This window comes from Nelumbo lutea, chromosome 1 (genome assembly GCF_056320005.1).
Source record: "Nelumbo lutea isolate HS-2025 chromosome 1, American lotus-T2T, whole genome shotgun sequence".
Lineage (NCBI taxonomy): Eukaryota > Viridiplantae > Streptophyta > Magnoliopsida > Proteales > Nelumbonaceae > Nelumbo > Nelumbo lutea.
The window spans coordinates 55,888,199-55,911,698 of NC_142684.1; the positions used below are offsets into that span (position 1 = coordinate 55,888,199).

At 39.9% G+C, this 23,500-nt stretch overlaps 1 long non-coding RNA gene across 1 annotated transcript in view; it reads left to right on the plus strand.

Annotated features, from left to right (window-relative positions):
* The first annotated feature begins 370 nt into the window (after window positions 1–370).
* The window catches only part of LOC148874657 (uncharacterized), a 42,970-nt gene continuing 19,840 nt past the window's right edge, over window positions 371–23,500 (plus strand). Inside the window, exon 1 of the long non-coding RNA XR_016104947.1 lies at window positions 371–449. This is a non-coding gene — a long non-coding RNA (uncharacterized LOC148874657). The remainder of the gene's footprint in view (window positions 450–23,500) is intronic.

A 23,500-nucleotide genomic window follows, 5' to 3' on the forward strand; every position in this document is an offset into this window, starting at 1 on the left:
AAATTTGCATTCAAGTAAATTTCCAACCATTTTACACTCTACATATTTACATTCACACTTGTTTGCATTGTTTCTAAGTGCAGCCTAAAGGGTAAATTACAGGGAATTAGCTTGTATTTTGATTAGTGACATTTAAGGGTTTGAACTTTTCACTTTTAACACACATCTATCATGTATTTTCGGATTCTAACACTATGCTCCTGCCATTAGCATTCCATCAGCTAAGCGGAGAAGATTTGCACATGATGTCATGTGGGGTCTATAAACATTTCAAAAACACTAAACTACCCTTTCCTTATTTATAAGACCGTTTTACCCTCTCCTTTCTTATCTTCTTTCTTACACATGAAGAAATAGAGCATTGATGTAACACATTCACAGAATATACTTGCATTTGCTCATCAACCTAAATATCCGAGAAGCTAGCGGTTTCGTTCTCAAGCAAGCAGGTATGAACTATGAACCTCTGTAGCCGTTATTCCAACCTTCATTTCAAAATGAGGTTTTCGTTTGAGCTTCCATTTATGGTTCAGACACTACGTCGTTGCTCTTATCAAGAACTCATGTGGTGATGTTTAGCAATTTAGATTATTTCGTTTTATCTTCCTTAACAGGATTTTGGTAAGTTTTCCAAAATTTTGAGATTTTAATTCTTGTTCTCTATTTGGTTGTTTCTTTCTCCCTTTATTCCTTATTCTTTCTGTGCATGGTTGATGGGTTTTGTGCTCCCTATTATAGAATAAAAACTTATTCGGGGCCCTCACCTAACAGCCTAAGTTTTTAGGTTGAATTGTCACCCCATAAGGATGGCCATGTTAGATGGCTTCCCTTGTTCTATTACCTCAACCCTATATTTATAGAGGGTGCATTATTCCCTTTCCAAGCCTCTAGAGTTGTCACTTCGGGATACCCCTCTCCCTTTCCCACCCCTAATAGAAACATGTATTAAAATTGTTTATTTCTATTAATCCCCACTTCACAATTTCTTAAAAATCTTCTTAAAATCTCTCTCTCTCTCTCTCTCTCTCTCTTCACACCCCTAAAACCTCTCCAATACATTAGGAAGCTTCTCTGGTTTTTATGCTACCCTTAGTGGACCTTATCTTTTTGATCAACCTCCTATCGTATTTATCATCTTTTCATTTTCTTCTTTCCCTCAACGTATTCCTCTTGCTCTCTTTTCATCACGACGATCACATGTTAGATAACCCATTTTTAAAATAATGTTACATAAACATGACCCATTAAATATAATTATTGCCTTTAATCATGTATTTTACATATGCTACATGCAAAATTGCATAATTAACCTGAACCGCCCTAAATTAACATCAATTTAATTTAATTTAACTTAGATTAACTTAAATTAACTTAAACTTCCCTAACTAGTGCTAATTTAATTAACCTAATAACTTAATTCAAGTTTAATCTTTTATTGATACAATTTGCTATGTGTAAAGTCACCTAATTAAGTTAAAGAACTAATTTATTTTAATTAGGACATTAATTAAAGTTAGCTAATTAATAAATAAGCTATTTGAATAGCTAATTAAAGTATTACCTAATTAAATTGAGTAACATAACTATCCAATTAGTTCATTTAATTAAGTTAAATGAACTTAAATTAAGTACTATAATTAATCAACTTTAAATTAAGCTACCCAAGTTAATCTACATAACCTAATTAATGAAGTTAGTCTTAACCCAATATTTTAAAAAGTCAAATTGAAAATGGAACCATCTTCGCCTCTAGGTTCTAGGTTAGCAATTCAATCATTGGGTTTGAAATGGATCCACTTATGATATTCATCCATGTTACGACTAGTTTATGGGCTATAGGTTCAATCATCAGGTTTGAAATGGATCCATAGATGATATTCATCAATATTTTAAGGGAAATTGTCTAAAACTCACCATGAGTTTTCAACATTTCTCTTAAACTCATCACAACTTTTTAAAATGTCTAAAACTCACCATGTTAGTAACTTTTTATTTTCTAAAACTCAGCCTTCATTAGTGCACCGTCATTCTTCTTAATAGAGATGTCCATGTCAGCATAAATAACAAATTTCATGACCAAATTACCCTTAAATGGCGAGTTAGAGGAAAAACGGTCTTTCCCAATTTTCAATTTTCTTGTTTTTTTTTTTGCATTTTTAGTGTTTTATTATAATTTCCAATATTTTTTATAAATTCTATTTTTTTACATTTTCTATTTTCTAGAATCTATAATTTTCTTGTACTTTTTGTTATTTATTTGTAATTTTCGTGTTTTTCTATAATTTTTGGTGTTTTTTTCTACAATTTTTAATTTTTGATTTTGTTTTTCAATTTCTACAGTATCTATAATTTGAAAATAATTTTTTATTTTGTTTTGCAATTTCTATAATTTTTATATTTTTTGTAATTTCTATGTTTTTATGTATTTTATATTTGAAAATATTTTATGAACTTTTTCCTTTTTTTTCATGTCTAAATATTAAAATGGAAATATATTAACACATTGTTATTTTATTTTTATATATTTTATAATTTTCTATGAAGGTGAAAATGGTAATATATTAACAACCGTTAGTTTGTTTAATGTCAAGTTAGTGACATAGTGAGTTTTAGACACTTTGAAAAGTTGTGGTGAGTTTAAGAGAAATGCTGAAAACTCATGGTGAGTTTTAGACAATTTCCAATATTTTAAAAATTGACCTACATCAAAACCATTTTGGCCACTAGATTTTGGGTTAGCGGTTCAATTGTCGGGTTTGAAATGGATCCACTTATGATATTCATTAATGTTTTAAAAACCGATCGAGACTCGGAATCGCTTTGGCCACTGATTTTTGGGTTACCGGTTTGCCCATTCTATTTGAATGGATGACCCATTCCTATTTAAAAAATAAAAATAATAAAAATAAAAAAATGACCAAAAATTGTTGTTTGGCTCAAATGGTCAACGGTTCAACCATCTGGGTTAGTAGGTTGTTGATCAAGTCAATAGTTTTTGGCCCGAATATGGGTTAAGAGTGAAATGGAACCGGTTGCCTCGACAATTTTTGGCTGAACGGTCCGACCATCCTAGTCAACGACAATTCGAAACCATGATATTCATCATTAATATGACAAAACATTTAAATTATAAAAAATAGTTATCAATCTATGAACGATTATCCACTTTAAACAATTCAATGAATATACAATTTAGATCAAAGGTCCACTAACAAAATCAACTATATTTTACAAAATAATGAGCTAAGTTGTAATTAAAAAAAATGTGACTGATGAGGTGTATTTTGTCCTGACCCATTAGCATGCGGACACGTGGAGCGACCTGTTGATTAGATGACATCTTAACATTTTCTGAACACTTCAGTAGGCCAGGTTAGTTCGGGCACCTCGAGTACCTCGGCTAAGACCAAGGTCTGAGTAGCTTATCGTGTCCCAACTTGTCGAGGTGCCATGTGGCGTCCTTCTAGAAGGGAGCTAGCTGTCTCCAATCTCTTTGGGATCACGTCGCTCGGTAGTAGGGATTATCTATATCCTGCCCGAATTGGATGGACCTGGCTGGATAAGCCTTATCCACTCAGACAGGGCTTGCCCTTAGATATAGAACAAAATCCCAGTCTAACAGGCAACGATCTCGAAGGTGTTTTGTGAGGACTATGGAAGCTCACCTATATAAAGGGACCACCATCATCCTTTTGAGGTACACGATTTATCTCTCATACTCACATACTTACAAGCAAACTGGCTCGCTACAAAGCTCTTTGCTATCAGACAGTGTATATGCCCTTAGCTCTAATTAGAATGATGTACATTATGACATTTAATGTAAATGAATAAAGTACATATTTGATTCATGTTATTATGGTGTGTTTCTATGTAAACCCCTTAAACTGGACACATATGAGACTCATGTTAGTTTAGAATATTCACAGCCGTTGGATAGATCTGGGGAGATTTATTCTACCAAGGCTGATACCGATGTGCCGCCAAGTTGGTTAGGGTTGCTTGTCTTAGCTACCAGGGTGAGACCTGAGGTACATGCAGTGTAGATTTTCTTGAAACCTTGAACCGGACCAGAATTCTAGTATTGCCCTAGACCTTGGTGATAGATGGGCAAAACTGAAATATTACACCTAACCCCTAGACTCGATTATGATACTGCACTAGGTGTCGGATTGGGCTGTGTTTGATATGCCAATCAGTGAAATCCTTAGAAGGGTTCAAAACATGGGTATGTTGGGACAGTTTGAGAATTCATCTGAGTTGGTGATCATAGTGACAAGATCAACCCTTTTGTCGGACAAAGTGAATGATCGGGGATGCACTCTCTGATGGAAACCAAAATTGCCAGTAATTGATTTCAACCATTGAAATTTGTTTTGTAAAATATATTTATATAGAGATATACATGTATATATACATGTATATATATATATATATATATATATATATATATATATATATATATACATATATATTAAGATTTCAAAATGTTTGCAAAATGATTAATTCCCGGGATCCATGTGAGTGGAGAATGCAACACTGTACCTTGTAGTTGAGGGAGAGGTTAAGTATAAGACCATTGAGGGTAATACCTGATGGGCTAATCTTGCATCTGCCCACAGTCCTTGGGCTTTTATAAGGTGGCTTGACCCAATGGTCATTTAGTGTAAATGTTGGGCCCATTAAGAGCTCATGGTGATGGACTCAGGGGTTCACTGTTTCATACAGTGAATTCGGCTAGGCCTTATAACAGAGGTTGGGCTGAACCCATGTGGATGATGTGTAGATCAATGTTTGGGTCCCACGCCATACAAGGATATCCAACTGGGCAGTAGTTTGGAGGTTAAGTGAGCACAAAGACTTAATGGGCCTAAAGCCCAATTCGCATAGGCTTAATAAGATTAATTAAAGAGGGGCGGTTCTGGGATTTAGATCAACGGATAGGATAAGGGATTGTCCCTATCCACTCAGAGAGTCTAAATCCAAATAAAGATTTGGATCATGAAACTCATAATTAGATTAGGAGGGCTGATCTTTATCTATAGATAAGATAAGTGATTATCCTTATCTCTTAAAGAGAGTGTAGATCCAAATACAAGATTTAGATTAGGAAACTCCTAATGGGATTAGGAGATGCTCTCTTTAAAGCTATAAATAGAGGAGCGGGGCGAACCTCAAGATCATCCTTTAATCTACTGATACAAGAGAGAATATAGCATACAATTGGATTGCCTCTATCTTCTATTTTTGTTGTCTCCTGCTATTGCCGCCATACCAGTTCGATCTCCACTCTGAGAGCGATCAAGAAAGGGTTTTTGATATCACCTTTTTATAGAAAAGGTGATTTGAAGTCGTGCTCACTTGCCCTCCATTGAATTCTTGCTGAAGAATTCGGTTCTTGCAAAGAACCACCCTACTGATTCTGCTCCAACCTACGTTGTGTCATCTTCAGTGGGAGCAGTCTTTAGTATTCTCCTTGGGTGTGAACACCTTCGTTGGGGGTTACTACTACTCCATATCAGGTATATCCCTCTCATACCCTTTGGTTTCAGACCTGGCTCGGTTTGTGTTCAAGATTGATATTTGAAAATATAGTTTTTTAAAATAGGGAATGTGATTTCCACGTAGGAGAGAAATTTTTGAAAATTTGCCCTACCTTCCTGCAAGGTTTGGCCATCCATATGATGGATCTCTCATCCCTTTAGTGGTATTAAAGCCAGGTTCAAATTCCAGATCTGAAACTACTCAAATGGGTAGAAGGCTTTCTACTCGATTTGCACAGATTGTTGATTTTTTGGGAAATTGGTTCCTAGATTAAGGGCAATTGATCTGAAATTAATTTTTTTTTAAATCTGATTTATATTTAGAATTTTTCTTTATATTTATCTTGATTTATGGGTTGTTCGTACGGTGGAGATCGAAATCTTGATTAGCGCAAGAAGTCTGCGCTCATACTATTCTATTCATTCTTGTCTATAATTATTATTATTTTTTTATTTTTAGACAGAATGTATAGGAATTCTTTTTGATATAATATTAATAGAAATTTAGGGTTTTCTATTTTATTTCATTCAAATTCGAAGCAGATCACGCAGAACGATGGAGTTTCGCAGATTAGGAATCAGCTATCTGCGATTTGCAGTTTGAGAAATTAGAAACTGCGAACTAAGATCTATGAACATCCCTTCTACCAATTCTTGAATGTCTTTTATCAATAATTTAATTTCATATCATGTTCTTGAATTAAAGATCAAACCCTAGACCCATTCGAACCAGATTGGATCAAACTGGTTGGACCAAATTTGTGGTTCGATGGGGGCTGTTGTCAACCCTTTTTTTTCACTCTTGGGACCATGAGTTGATGGTTAATTGCAAGATGTTGTTCAGCCCACACCTGTAAAACCCAATTTTAATGTGTTAAAACTGCTTTAGCCCATTAACTGCATAAAAGCTATATGGGCCGAACTGCTCTTTGCAATTCAACCCATATTCCTAGATAATATTAATCAGTAATATTATGAATAATTTTAGGCTTTAATTATGGGTTTTACAGATATTAATTGATTGGATTAATTGTGTTTTTCATGCATGTGATGTATGGATGTGTGATGTGCAACGTTCATGGGCCATAAGTACTTGGCCCATGCTAACACGATAGTGGCTCTTACGCACACCATGACTGAATGCACATCATTGCCATGGTGTCCTTAAGATCATTAGATGATCTCCCTTCGTGGTGGGGCTCCACACCAGGTTCCTCCCCAAGAGGAATTGTGCGGATCCCTAGCCGTTTAGGGCCCATCTAAATCTGGTTTTATGAAAGCCCGTGGAAGCCACTTTGGTTTGACCTAAATTAAACTAGGGCGTAATATTTCATTCCCTCCACTGAAATATGAGTGCATGTGATAGGGAGATTCATATGATGAACTCTCTAAAGGCCTTCCATCATTAGCATGAAGATGGGTCATTCAGTAATATGGAAACACACCATAAAATTGGGTTATTTATATGCTGATGGATCTGTTGGAATGTTTCATAAGATGATGGGGGCGTCATAGACCGATGTGGGAGGGGCCTATCCTAAAATGGAAGAATCTCTCATGGTACCTTGGAGTTCATGAATATGATGGGTGAGCACTCATTGGACAGAAAGGTTTAACCTAAAATGGCAATGAATTTTGTTTGACAGAGGCCAAAGGGAAATGTTATAAGATGAGTGGATATGATCCTTCACAGAAAGGTGATGGGGTTATGTAGCTGAAACATTTGGCTCCATGCACCCTATGTGATTTTCCACATTTCCAGAGACATAATTCGCAATCTCCATCACTGAGATAAGAGGGAAATCTCAGAGATGAATAAATAGAAATGGAACATAGATTAAAAGCCATATCTATGTAGATAACATGAATCAAATAAGGTTATGGACTAATATTTGCTTTTTATCAGAAATGTAAAATGGGCAATTGGAAAAATTGTTGAATGACAACAAACTTATGATCCTTCACAGAAAGGTGATGGAGTTATGCAGTTGAAACATTTGACTCCATGCACCCTATGTGATTTTTCACATTTCTAGAGACATAATTCGTAATCTCCATCACTGAGATAAGAGGGAAATCTTAGAGATGAATAAATGGAAATGGAACATAGATTAAAAGCCATATCTATGTAGATAACATGAATCAAATAAGGTTGTGGACTAATATTTTCTTTTTATAAAAAATGGAAAACAGACAATTGGCAAAATTGTTGGATGACAACAAACTTAAGGGCCCAAACTATGCTGACTGGTACCGTAACCTTATGCTGGTCCTGACATCTGAAAAGTTGGACAAAGTAGCTAAAAACCATATCCCGGAACGTCCGAGAGATAAGGCTTCTGAGACATGTAGGAGGGATTACCAGTATTGGGAAGAGAAAAATTCCCTTGCCAGTGGCTACATCATACAATCCTTAGACAATCCGATACAATGACAGTTCGATCAGATCGAATTGTCCAAGGATATCCTAGATAGTTTGAGGATTATGTCTAAAGAGCAGAATCATTTTACTAGACAAAAGGTCTTGAAACAGTTCATGACCGCGCAGATGTCCAAGAACCAACAAGTTCATGACCATTGTCTTAAGATGATGGGATACATCAATGAACTTGAGGCTCTTGGATTCGGGCTTGATCATGTCACTAAGGTTGACGCCATCCTAAATTCTTTGCCTCCTTCCTTCAGTCAGTTCATAATGAACTATAACATGAATAAGCTAAATGTTAGCATCTAGGAACTCAGCAATATGTTGCAGAGGGCCAAGGAACTGATCAAGAAGAATGAACCCAATGCCATGCTTGTTGAAGCTGGTAAATTGGGCAAGAAGAAGAGGAAGGCAAAGAAAAAGCCTTAGAAGAAATCTACTAAGTCCAAAAGGCAGAGGAAAGACAAAGCATCAGATGCTTGTCACTCTTGCAAGCAGGCCAACCACTAGAAGAGGAACTATCCTCAATACCTGGAGTCCAAGAAATAAGGTAAATTCGAATCCTTTTCCATAGAAACCAAATTATTGGTAACTTCTGCTTCGTGGTGCATTGACTCCAGGGCTTCAACTCATGTGTGTAACACACTGCAGGGGTTCAGGACAAGTAGAAGACTGAGTGACGGAGAGGTGACTCTTTATTTGGGGACTTCTGCAAGTGTTGCAGCTACAACCACAGGAACTGTAAAGTTAATTTTCAGAGAAGGAATCATTGTACTAAAAGATTGTCTTTATGTACAGAATTTGAGAAAAAATTTGATTTCTATTTCAAAATTGTGTGCGGATGGATATCCTGTTCTCTTTAGTAATACGATTACTATCAAAAGAAATAACATTCCTTGCATATGAAGAGCTAGAGAATGGTCTCTATGTTCTCCATCATTCTCTAGAAACTAACATAACCGAAACTACGTCAGATGATATCCCCAAGAAAAGAACCCATGATACAGTTAATTCCATGTGCCTGTGGCATTACTGACTTGGCCACATTAACATAGATCGTATCACAAGGTTGGTAAAGGATGGTCCTTTGGATTATCTAACTATAAAACCTTGCCTTCAGGGTAAGATGGCGAAATGGCCATTTAACGGTAAGCCTGAAAGATGTGCAGGCACGCTTGACCATATACATACTGATGTATGTGGTCCCATGAGTGTTAGGACACGTAACCAACATGTTTATTTTATAATGTTTACTAATGATTACTCACGGTATGGTTACGTGTACCTAATGAGACACATGTCTGAATCCTTTGAAAAGTTCAAAGAGTTCAAACAAGAGGTTGAGAACCAGATAGCGAGAGAAATTAAGACCCTTTGATCAGATCGAGGTGGCGAGTATCTCTCTGACGAATTTAGGGACTACTTAAAGGAATATGTGATAGTATCACAATTAGCTCCTCCTGTTACACCACAGTTAAATGGTGTATCAGAGAGGAGGAACCAGACTTTATTGGATATGGTCCGATCAATTCTCGTACACTCCGAGTTACCCACATCCTTTTGGGATAACGCATTAGAGATTGTGATATACGTGCTGAACCAGGTTCCAACCAAATCGGTTCCGAAGACTCCCTATGAGCTTTGGATCGGTAAGAAACCAAGTATAAGACACTTGAAGATTTGGGGTTGTCCGACACATGTTAAAAGAATGAGTGCGGACAAATTGGAATCCAAGACCAATTGTTGTCTATTCATAGGCTACTTCAAAGGCTATGTGGGTTACTTATTCTATGACCCAAGAGAACAGAAGGTGTTCTATAATCAAAATGCCCATTTCTTGGAAGATGATTACATCCTGAACAATCATCGTCAAGAAGTTGTTCTTGATGAGGAGAGCTCAGGGTTAATGGGAAATGTCCCACAAGCTCCAACTAATAACCAACCTAGAAGATTTACTCAGGTTTCCAGGCCTCCAGTTTGTTTTGGCTATAACCAGGACAGTTACTTGGTGGAAGCCACGACTAGTGAGGGGATCCCGTGACTTATATGGAAGCTATGTTAGACATAAATTCCTTGAAATGGGTAGATGCCATGAGAGATGGACTCAATGGAGACCAATGGAGTCTAGACTCTGGTAGATCCGCCCCCTGGGGTAGAAGCAATTTGTTGCAAATGGATCTATAAGAGGAAGAAGGACCCCGATGGTAAGGTTGAGACCTACAAGGCTCATCTTGTGGCGAAAGGGTACACTCAGAAAAAAGGAATCGATTATGAAGAAACCTTTTCATCAGTGACCATGCTTAAATCTATTAGGATCCTGCTAGTTGTAGCAGCGTACCATGATTACGAGATTTGGCAAATGGATGTCAAAACTGTGTTCCTAAATGGAGATCTTAGTGAAGATATCTATATGTAGCAACTGCAAGGTTTTATAGCAACGGGTCAGGAACACATGGTATGTAAATTAAATCGATCCATACATGAACTTTAAGCAAGTTTCTAGGAGTTGGAACATCTGGTTTGACTCTACCGTAAAAAAGTTTGACTTTGAGCAAAATCCAGATGAACCCTATGTTTACAGAAAATCCATTGGGGATAAGGTTATGTTCCTGGTTCTGTATGTAGATGACATTCTACTCATTGGGAATGATGTAGGAATGTTGACTATGATGAAAGTATGGCTTTCACAGTAGTTCTCCATGAAAGATCTTGGAGAAGCCTCCTACATACTAGGTCTTTGGCTCTATAAAGATAGATCGAAGAGGATAATAGGATTATTCCATTCTGCTTACATTGACAAGATGGTCAAGAGATACAGCATGGAGAACTCCAAGAAAGGAAATGTTCCTTTCAGGCATGGAGTCATTCTCTCCAAGGGTATGTCTCCCAAGAGTCCCGAGGAGATTGAGGGCATGAATGACGTTCCCTATGCCTCAACCGTAGGGAGCATCATGTATGCCATGTTGTGCACTTGCCCTGACATCTCTCAGGTAGTGAGTGTGGTAAGCAGATTCTAGTCACACCCAGGACAGGAGCATTGGACTGCTGTGAAAAACATACTAAAATACCTTCGAAGGACAAAGGAGTTTTGTCTGGTATTCGATGGTAGTTCACTACTGATCCATGGGTATACTGGTGCCAACTTCCAGTCAAATCCAGATGATAGAAAGTCTACATCTGGATACATTTTCACGATAGGATCGTGTGCTGTTTGCTGGAAAAGTAGCAAATAGGAGTCCATGGTAGACTCCACAATCGAAGCCGAGTACATTGCCGCAAATGAAGCTGCCAAAGAAGCTGTGTAGATAAAGAGGTTCATTCATGAATTAGGAGTGGTTCTGACCAGCACATCACCCATCCCGTTGTTGTGTGACAACAATGGAATGATCGCCTAGGCTAAGGAGCCTCGGGCCCACTCAAAGTCAAAGCACATCGAGAGGAAGTACCATGTACTGCGGGAGATCGTTGGTAGAGGAAATGTCTTGATTCAGAATGTAGCATTAGCAAATAATGTGGTAGATCCATTAACTAAGCCACTCACACAGAAGGTGTTTGAGAAACACATGGAAAGTATGGGACTCCAGATTGTACCATATTGGACCTAAGTGCAAGTGGGAGTTGTTGGACAGTTTTTGTATGCCCTTAGCTTCAATCAGTTTTGATGTACTTTTGATATTTAATGTAAATGAATAAAGTACATATTTGATTCATGTTATTATGGTGTGTTTCTGTGTAATACCTTTAAACTAGATACATATGAGACTCGTGTTAGTTTAGAATCTTCACAACCGTTGGATAGATCTGGGGAGATTTACCCTGCCAAGGCTGACACTGATGTGCTGCCAAGTTGGTTGGGGTGGCTTGTCTCAGTTGCCAGGGTGAGACCTGGGGTACATGTAGTGTAGGTTTTCTTGAAACCCTAAACTTGAGCAGAATTCCAGTATTGCCCTGGACCTTGGATATAGATGGGCAAAATTGGAATGTTACACCTGACCTAGACTCGATTATGATACTGCACTAGGTGTCAGATAGGGTTATGTTTGATATGCCAATCAGTGAGATCCTTAGAGGGGGACAAAACCTAGGTATGTTGGGACAGTCCAAGAATTCATCTGAGTGGGGGATCATAGTGACAGGATCAACCCCTTTGTCGGACAAAGTGAATGATCGGGGATGCACTCTCTCTAATGGAAACCAAAATTGCCGGTAGTTGATTTCTACCATTGAAATTTGTTTTGCAAAATATATTTATATAGAGATATACATACATACATATATAGATATGTATATATATATATATATATTAAGGTTTCAAAATGTTCGCAAAATGTTTTAATTCCAGAGATCCATGTGAGTAGAGAGTGCATCACTGTACCTTGCAGCCGAGGGAGATGTCCTCTCTTATCGGGCAGTGTTTGATCATTATGGGTTGAGAGGTTAAGTGTAAGACCATTGAGGGTAATACCTGATGGGTCAATCTTGCATCTGCCTATAGTCCTTGGGTTTTTATAAGGTGGCTTGACCCAATGACCATTTAGTGTAAATATTGGGCCCATTAAGAGCCCATGGTGATGGACTCAGGGGTTCACTATTTCCTATAGTGAATTCGGCCAAGCTCTGTAACAAAGGCTGGGCTAAACCCATGTGGCTGATGTGTAGATCAATTTTTGGGTCCCACGCCATACAATGATATCCAACTCGGTAGTAATTTGGAGGTTAAGTGAGCATATAGACTTAATGGGCCTAAAGCCCAATTCGAATTGGCTTAATAAGATTAATTAAAGAGGGGCAGTTCTGGGATTTAGATCAACAGATTGGATAACAGGTTGTCCCTATCCACTCAGAGAGTGTAGATCCAAATAAAGATTTGGATCATGAAACTCATAATTAGATTAGGAGGGCTGATCTTTATCTACAGATAAGATAAGGGATTATCTTTATCTCTTGAAGAAAGTCCAGATCCAAATACAAGATTTGGATTAGGAAACTCCTAATGGGATTAGAAGATGCTCTCTTTAAAGCTATAAATAGAGGAGCAGGGCGAACCTCCAGATCATCCTTTAATCTATTGATACAAGAGAGTGGATAGCATACAGTTGGACGGCCTCTATCTTCTGCTCTTGCTGTCTCCTGCTATTGCCGCCATACCAGTTCAATCTCCACTCTTGGAGTGATCAAAAAGGGTTCTTGATATCACCTTTTGGCAGAAAAGGTGATTTGAAGTCGTGCTCACTTGCCCTCCATCGAATTCTTGCTGAAGAATTCGGTTCTTGCTAAAGAACCACCATACTGATTCTGCTCCACCCTACGTTGTGTCATCTTTAGTGGGAGCAGTCTTTGGAACGACCAACCCAGTAGATCACAGTGACAGCTTCTAGGCCCTAATGTAGCTTCATGGGGCCAATGACGCAAGCCTCTGTATGTCATTCTCCACTACGCTTTGAGGAACAACTCGGATGGTGGTACAAGGGAATGCTCATGGGCTCGATCAAGAGTTGGAAACAATTGACGGATTTCTTCACCATGCACTTCGCCACTAGTAAGTGGTGCCCCAAATCTATCTACTAAATGTGGTCTAGCGACTGAATGAGCCTTTCCGAGATTACATTAAAAGGTTTAACCTTGAGCGGCTACAGATTCCCAACCTCAACCCAACAGTACAGCTCACTACGGCGGTGAATGACATCTTCTACACTGACTTGCCCTGGCAAACTGAGTTGAACCCTCCAACCTCTGTGGAGGCATTCCTCACTGAAGTGGACAAGTTTACAAAGCCAGAGGAGGTGCTGGGATCCCAGTTAGAGCTACAGCTAGCCAGGAAGAGAAAGTAACTAGAGGATGAAGCGGGGAGTAGCTAGCAGTGGTTAACAAGCAAGTCACCGAAGAGAAGCCGATCACTCTGCGACAAGCGAAGTAGGTCACCACACCGGAGTTCCAAATCAAGCTGGCGATCTAGAACCCCACTAGTCTAGACCCGGAGCTACACCACCCTGAATGCCAAAAGGTGTGAGATATTAATGTAAATAAAGATAGTCGAGTACGTGAGATGGATGCCCAGGAAGAGAGGCGACCCCGCCAACCATAACCCAAAAAAGTATTGCCACTTCCATTGTGACATCGATTATGACATAGAAAGTTACCGGTGTAGGTACATGATGGTTGCCTAGACCATCAGAGCATAGAACGTACCAATACTACACAAATGCCTGTGATGAGTCTATAACTCATCACACATCTGTGATGAACTCAGAATCTGCGTAGACATGTGATGACCTTATGACTCGAAATGAGCTGCAATGAGCTTAGGACCCGTGCAGATCTGCGATGAGCTTAAGTCCATCACATGTCCATGATGGGTGCAAGTTCATCGTAGCTCAGAAACAAGCAAAAGGAATAAGCACGTTGTTGATGACGCACATGACATGATGCTTCATAGACTAAATAAGGACATGCGAGATAAGTAGTAGCGTCATTCGTGCAGCGTCAGTTTAGAAGGGTCACAAAAGGAAGTAGCACATGTGTATTATGAGAATCCTTAGATGAAAGGAAATCTTGTCCTTGAGATATCTCATAAGACACGTGGCAAAACACTAGCAATGCACCCTGAAAACCGACACTGAATCTAAGATTCCCTTTCCAAATGGAAATCAAACACTTTTGGCTCATTCCTTTCGAGACCTCGAGATCTCTCCCTATAATTAGGGGCACAACTCATAACTAGAGCATTCATTCTATCACTTCATTTGCCTTAGTCTTTAGCCTACCTCCTACTATTGGCTTTCCTTTGTCCTTCAAGAAGACCACCATGTACACGTAGCCTTACCTCCCCACTCACAATCAGAACTTGAAAGATGAGATCGAGGAACTGATTTGTCATGGCTACCTAAGACAGTTCATTAAGCACGACGATAAAGATGCCTGGCCTACAGACCAACCTAGAGAAGAACCAATATTGAATAGGCAACACTGTTGTGATAATCCTGTTAGAAAGCGTATGCCCTTACCTCCAATTAGAATGATGTACATTATGGCATTTAATGTAAATGAATAAAGTACATATTTGATTCATGTTATTATGGTGTGTTTCTATGTAATACCCTTAAACAGGACACATATGAGACTCCTGTTAGTTTAGAATATTCACAGCCATTGGATAGATCTGGGGAGATTTATCCTTCCAAGGCTGACACTGATGTGCCGCCAAGTTGGTTGGGGTTGCTTGTCTCAGTTGCCAGGGTGAGACCTGAGGTACATGCAGTGTGGGTTTTCTTGAAACCCTGAACTGGACCAGAATTCCAGTATTGCCCTAGACCTTGGAGATAGATAGGCAAAACTGGAATGTTACACCTGACCCCTATACTCGATTATGATACTACACTAGGTGTCAGATTGGGTTGTCTTTGATATGCCAATCAGTGAGATCCTTAGAGGGGGTCAAAACCTGGGTATGTTGGGACAGTCCGAGAATTCATCTGAGTGGGTGATCATAGTGACTGGATCAACCCCTTTGTCGGACAAAGTGAATGATCGAGGATGCACACTCTCTGATGGAAACCTAAACTGTCGGTAGTTGATTTTGATCGTTGATATTTGTTTTGCAAAATATATTTATATAGAGATATACATACATATATATATATATATATATATATGTATTATGGTTTCAAAATGTTTATAAAAGGTTTTAATTCCTAGGATCCATGTGAGTAGAAAGTGCAACACTGTACCTTGTAGCCGAGGGAGAGGTCCTCTCTTTTCACGCAGTGTTTGATCATTATGGGCTAAGAGGTTAAGTCTAATACCATTGAGGGTAATACCTGATAGGCTAATCTTGCATCTGCCCACAATCCTTGGGTTTTTATAAGGTTGCTTGACCCAAGGACCATTTACTGTAAATGTTGGGCCCATTAAGTGCACATGGTGATGAACTCAGGGGTTCACTGTCTCCTACAGTGAATTTGGTCAGGCCTTGTAAAATAGGCTAGGCTGCACCCATGTGGCTGATGTGTAGATCAATGTTTGGGCCCCATGCCATACAAGGATAATGAACTGGGTAGCAGTTAGGAGGCTAAGTGAGCAGATGGACTTAATGGGCCTAAAGCCCAATTCGAACTTGTTTAATGAGATTAATTAAAAGAGGGCAGTTCTGGGATTTAGATCAACAAATAGGATAAGGGACTATTCCTATCCACTCAGAGGGTCCAGATCCAAATAAATACTTGGATCAGGAAACTCCTAATTAGATTAGGAGCGTTGATCTTTATCTACGGATAAGATAAGGGATTATCCTTATCTCTTAAAGAGAGTCCAGATCCTAATACAAGATTTGGATTAGGAAATTCCTAATTAGATTAGGAGAACCTCTCTTTAAGGCTATAAATAGGAGAGTAGGGCGAACCCTCAAAACACATCAGAAATCATCTAACAGACTGCTGAATTCCAGAGAGAGATAACACAGTTTGACTGCACTGTCTCATTCTTTCCTGCTCTTGCTGCCATGCCAGTTCGATCTCCACCTGTGGGAGCGATCACGAATGGTTCTTGATATTACCTTTTGGTAGAAAAAGTAATTTAAAGTCGTGCTCACTAGCCCTCCATCAAATTCTTGCTGAAGAATTCAGTTCTTGTTGAAGAACCGTCCTGCTGATTCTGCTTCATCCTACACCGTGTCATCTTCGGTGGAAGCAGTCTTTGGATTTTTCCTTGGGCATGAACACCTTCATTGGAGGTTATTACTACTTCGCATCAGGTATATGACTCTACTCCCGTTTTGGTTTCAGATCTGGCCCAGTTTGGTTTCAAGATTGATCATTGAAAATGTTGTTTTATAAAGTAGGGAATATGATTCTCACATGGGAGAGAGAAATTTTTGAAATTTCGCCCAACCTTTCTGCAGGGTTCGGCCATCCATATGATGGATCTCTCATCCCTTCACATATACCTTGGGATCCAACACCACCAGAAAGGTCAATATGTGGAGTGATCAATATGATCACAGGAGGCTCTATAGTGGTAGGGTGCAACATGGTGGTGGGGAAGAACTTAGTTAAGGAGCTAGAGCACAGAGACAAGAACTCATTGAAGCACCCTTGGGTGGAGAAATTCATCTACTTCATCGAGGATGACCTTTGCAGGGTCCAGTATCCGCATGATGATGCCCTCGCTGTCAAAATTATCATTAATGACTTCGAGGTAAAGTGAATTTTGATCAACTCCAGAAGTTCGACAAATATTCTTTTCTTAGAAGCTTTCGAGAAGATGTAGCTGAAGTGGATGGACTTACAACTAGTGAACATATCCCTCGTGGTCTTCAACGAAGATGTGGTGAAGCCTTTAGGTAGAATCAAGGTGCCAATTACAGCAGGGTCAAAGCCTAATGTAGTCCGGTTTGAGTACACCTTCTTGGTGGTCGCCACACCGTCCCCCTATCATGCAATTTTAGGTCGGCCCATTCTGCATGCACTTTGTGCAGTGGTTTCTACTTATTACCTCTTGATGAAATTTTCGACGAGGCTACTAGTTGGAATCTTGAAAGTGCTATGTCCCAACACTTAAAGGCAAATCAAAATTGGCAGGCAATGTTGGGCTAGAGCCCCCCCCCCCAAGCACATAGACGAGTGAGCTCAACCCATGGAGGATATAGTCATGGTCTCAGTCTATGATATCGAGCCCACAAAGACTACCCAGATTGGAGCTCACCTAAACCAACAACTTTGGTCTACACTAGTAAGTTTTTTACTTGGTAATTTAGAAGTTTTTGCATGGTTGGCAGCAGAAATGCCTATCATAGACCCATCAGTAATAACTCGTAAATTGAATGTGGACCCTTCATTCAGACCAGTTAGGCAAAGAAAAAGGAACCTCACCCCAGATACGTGGAGGGCAATAGATGAGGAGATCGGGAAGCTCCTTACAGTAGACTTCCTCAGAGAGGTCCAATACTCGAGATGGATAGCTAACCCCATGCTCGTGAAGAATGCTAATGGCACGTGGCACATGTGCGTCGACTACACCGACCTCAACGGAGCCTGCCCAAAGGACAATTTCCCATTCCCAAAAATAGACTCCCTACTAGACACGACCTCGAAACATGAGTTGCTGAGCTTCATGGACGATTATTCCAGCTACAATCAAATCCGGTTGGACCTAGACAAATAGCAAAAAGATAGCGTTTGTAACTGAGTTAGGGCTATACTGCTATAAAGTTATGCCGTGTGGACTAGAAAACACTAAAGCAACTTTCTAGTGCCTTGTAAATAAAGTTTTTGCACCACTTATTGGAAATAAAGTAAACTGTTATGTAGATGACATGGTCGTGAAGCTCAACCTGGATAAATGTGTCTTCAGGGTCATGTCTGGAAATTTCCTTGGCTATATAGTGCACCGACGTGGCATCAAAGCCAAACTAAAGAAAATCCAAGCAATCTTAGATATGAGACCACCTAGGTCAATAAAAGAAGTACAAAGGTTAACTGGATGAATTGCCACCTTGAACTGGTTTGTGTCTAAGTTGGTCGGGTGGTGCTTACCATTTTTAAGGTTATTAAAAAGAACAAGGACTTCAAGTGGACCAAGGAGTGCTAGCTCGCATTCGACGAGGTCAAAAGGTACTTAAGTTCACCACCTATGTTTATTCAACTTGAGTCAGGAGATAAACTAAAACTCTACCTTTCTGTGAGTGACGAGGTAGTGAGCTTGGTATTAATAAGGGAAGTAGACCGGGTCCAAAGACCTGTCTATTATATAAGTAAGGTTTTGCATGCATCTTAGACCAGGTACCCCGACATTGAGAAGTTGGCCTTTTGGCAGCCCGAAAGCTACGTCCTTACTTCCAAACCCCAATTATTGTCTTAACTGATCGGTCTCTGAGGCATGTCCTTTACACCTAACCCCTAGACACGATTATGGTATTGCACTAGGTGTTGGATTGGGCTATCTTTGATATGCCAATCAGTGAGATCCTTAGCGGGGGTCAAAACTTGGGTATGTTGGGGCAGTCTGAAAATTCACTTGAGTGGGTGATCATAGTGATAAGATCGGCCCCTTTGTCGGACAAAGTGAATGATCGGGGAAATGCACTCTCTTTGATGGAAACCTAAACTACCGGTAGTGGATTTCAAATGTGTTTGAAATTTGGTTTTCTAAAATATAGTTATATAGAGATACATTTATATGTTATGTTTTCACAAATTGTTTGCAAAATGTTTTAATTCCTGGGATCCATGTGAGTAAAGAGTGCAACATTATACCTTGCAGCCACGGAAGTGGTCCTCTCTTATCGGGTAGTATTTGCTCATTAATGGATGAAAGGTTTAAGTGTAAGACCATTGAGGGTTATACCTGATGGGCTAATCTTGCATCTACCCACAGTCATTGGGCATTCATAAAATGGTTGGACCCAATGACCATTTAGTATAAATGTTAGGCCCATTAAGAGCTCATGGTGATGGACTCAGGGGTTCATTATGTCCTATATTGAATCTGGCCTGGCCTTGTAATTAAGGCTAGGATGAACCCATCTGGCTAATGTGTAGATCAATGATAAGGTCCTACGCCATACAAAGAGAGCCAAGCTAGCCAGCATTAAAAGGAAGTGAGCCTAAAAGCTTAATGGGCCTAAAGCCCATTTTGAACTGGGTTAATTGGATTAACTAAATAGGGGTGAATCTGGGTATGGATCAACAGATAAGGATAAGAGGATAACTCTTATCCACTTAAAGAGTCTAGATCCAAATAGAGATTTAGATCAGAAAATTTCTAATTTTAATAGGAATAGCTGATTTTGATCTGTAGATAAGATAAGGGTTTGTCCTTATCACTTAAAGAGCTCAGATCCAAATAAAGATTGGGATTAAGAGACTATTAATCAAATTAGGAGATCATCTCTTTAAGGCTATATATAAAGAGCAGGGCGGATCTAAAGGATATAAAGAACACAACATTGTTTGATTGCTTTTGCCTTCAGTTTTCTCTCTCTACTCTTGCCACCCTACCCTGTTTGGTCTCCACTTCTTGGAACTAATCAAGATTAGATCTTGATATTGTTTCTTGCTATAAGAAACAATTGTGAAATTATGCTCACTACCTCATTCGATTCTTTCTAAAGAATTAGAAGTTCTTGGTGAAAAACTACCTGCTAATCCTGCCTCATCTTAAGTTGTATCATCTTCAGTGGAGGGAGGCTTTGGTACACTCTTTGGGCATGAACACCTGCATTGGGGGGAGCATTTTTATGTGGATTCCATATCAAGTATACCTTTCCCTAGTCTTGGTTTCAAATTTGGTTTGATTTGGTTACAAGAACGAACCTTGAAAATGCAATTTTCTAAATTGGGAATACGATTCCCAAATGGGAGTAAAGAAATTTTTGAAATTTCACCCAATCTTCCTGCAGGGTTCGTTCATCCATATGATGGATCTCCTATCCCTTCATAACTAGTGAGGAAGTAGAGTTGGGCTTATACTCTATGGGCCTAGCGAGGTGAAGCTGGAGTTCTTTCTCCGATTTGCGTTTGAGGCATCGAAAAATGAAACAGAGTATGAGGCATTAATAGTCATTCTGACTTTGGTGGAAGAGTTTAGCGTGAAGCACGTCATGGTGTGTAGTGATTCTTAGTTGGTCATGAACTAAGTGAATGGATAGTACAAGGATCGGGAGCCCGCCACATCGGCCTATCTAGCCGAGGTGAGAGAGCTCTTGCCCGGCTTCCACTCTTGGTTTATCCACCAAGTACCGAGGATGGAGAACATAGAGGCTGATGCGCTTTCGGAGCTGGCTAGTGCAAGCAATGTCACAAAAAGGATAGTGTATGTTGAAGACTTGCTGCGACATAGCATTGCTAGAGCGGTAGAAGAGGACGCTCCTATGTTGGCAACAGTACTAAGCTGGATGGATTCGCATGTTGATTATCTGCTCAACAGAACCCTACTAGTAGATTGTAACATAGCTTGGAAGGTAGAGTGTCAGTCAGCTCGTTATGTCCTTATTGGTGAGCAGCTATATAGAAGATCCTTCACGCTCCCCTACCTGTGCTGCTTGTGACCTTTAGAGGCAAGCCAGGTGCTACACGATATCCATGAAGGTCTTTGTGGAGGACACCTGGGGGGTAGGGAGCTTGCCCAAAAGGTTCTAAGGCAAGGCTACTACTGGCCTACAAAGAAGGTGGATGCACTTGAGCTCATCCGGAAGTGTGAAAACTACTAGAAGCATGCCAACATACTTCACCAGCCCACTGCCGACCTCAAGTACTTGACCAGCCCATAGCCTTTCACCTAATGGGGAATAGAAATCCTCAGTCTGTTCCCACCGGCGATCGGGTAGAGAAGGTTCTTGGTCGTGGTAGTTGATTACTTTACGATGTGGGTGGAGGCAGAGTCACTGGTGATAATCACAACCTGAAATGTACAAAACTGTTTCTAGAAGAACATAATATGTAGATTTTGACTCCTGAAGGTGCTGATATCTAACAATGGGAAGCAGTTCAAAGATATAAAGTTCTAGAACTGGTGTGCCAAGATGGGGATTCAACAAAATTTTACTTTGGACAGGCCGAGGTGACAAACAGGGCAATCCTCTACGGACTCAAAGCTCAGCTCTTCTGAGCTAAGGGTTTGTGGGTAGACGAATTACCTAGTGTCCTTGGTACCTATTGGACTACAATCAAAATGATAAGTAGAGAGACTCCATTCAACTTGACGTGTGGTACAAAGGCCGTCATTCCTACCGAGATCAAAGTATCGATCTTGCGGTTAGAGGTGTATGATGAGGAGGCTAATGATCGAAGAAGTGTGCAACTTGACCTATATTTGGATTGCGGGTTACCAGCAGCGAGTAACTCGGTATTATAATGCTCAAGTCAAGCGATGCCACTTCTGATTTTATGACCTTATACTCTGGAAAGTTATGGTGCCTGAGCCTAGCATAGTAAGCTCGGACCGAATTGGGAAAGTCCATATAGAGTACGATGGGTGTTTGAAGAAGGAACATATGAGCTCGAAATGGTGGAAGGGAGTAGGTACCTCGTGCCTGGAATGTTGGCAACCTCAACAAGTACTATCTATGAGCTCAAGAGTTAAGCATCTATGAATTCAACCAGATAATAAAAAATTTCACATAGTATGAAGAACTATCCACTTCGATGACCTAGTCAAGTACATCGACAAATCATATTTCAAAGAGAATTCAAGGGGGATGCCAAGTCACTTTGTGCCTAAAGGGCCCCAGTCCCAACCTAACATTGACCTCGGCGGTCTAATAAAGCATAGTCACTTTGGCATATGGGTAGTTCTAGTATATCTTTAATTATGCCTAGTTGGCACATAGGCAGTTTGGATTATATGCCATACTATGCCTAGTTTCCTCGACAAAAAGACACTTTTGGTTTACCCCCTACAACTTTTAGTCAAATTGAAATTAGGCACCTCGGGTAAACCTATACTTAGTCCATTTTTTGAATCTTCAAGTTCTAGCAAAGTATTAAAAGACGAGATGGATGTGAAGTAGGCAAAAGATATATGTTTTCATTGAAGTTCGTAAAAAATTACATCGATGTAGTAAAAAAGAGAAAGAAAAAGGAAAATTCTTTAGACCAAGCTTGGAGGCTCGGCATGATAGATATATACAAGTGGTGAGGGGGGGGGTCCAAGAAAAGAGGTAAAGGTTTCAAACATCTTGAGGTTCCTCATCCCTATCTCTACTGGCAACGGTAACACCCTTATTAGTGGCTTCCTCCTCCATAACATCCTTATCAACGATCTCCATATCGGTTTCCTCCCTGACATCCTCGATGATCTCATCGTCATCCTCCTCCTTAGAGTTTGGGTCCTTGTCGACCTTGTCAGTCATCTCCTTGGTGCAAGCAGAGAAAGTGATGGGTCTGAGGTCGAGCTTGGGGTACATCGACCTCACAAGCATTCGACAGAGCTTGAAGCCCTTATGGAAAGCCGAGGTGCCGAAGTCCTGCCTCTCCTTAAGAAAGCCCAATGAGGCTTTGTACTCCTTAATGGCATGGGTCTTGGCCTTCTCAATCACGTCAATAAGAATGGCCTCCTTACATTCGGCCAAGAAAGCTTCTTTTTCCTCGAGATCTTTCTTGAGTTTCACATTGTCGAGCTCTAGCTCCTCGACATGCTTTCACTTAGACACTAGATTGTCTTTTAATTTGATGATAACCTCGACAACTTTCTCTACTCTACACTTGTACTCAGATGATACCGCCTTAGCCTCAACAACCCTTGCGAGGTGCCACTTAGACTGCTTAATGAAGGTATGTTCCATGGAGTTGATCTACAGAAGAAGATAAATTTGTTAAGTATAAGAAAGCACTTCAGTAACAATACAGTAATGGGTATGAGGACTTACCACCATGGCACAACACATCACTTTGGTGCCTAGCTCAGTAGGATGCATTGCAGTCATGTTGGAGACTAGCTCGGGAAAGATGGCCTCCTAGCTTTTGTAAAGGCATGTCTGGACTTCAATGATGGACTGCCTCTCCTCGGGGACTTCCCCCACAGAATTGTCCCGGGATGT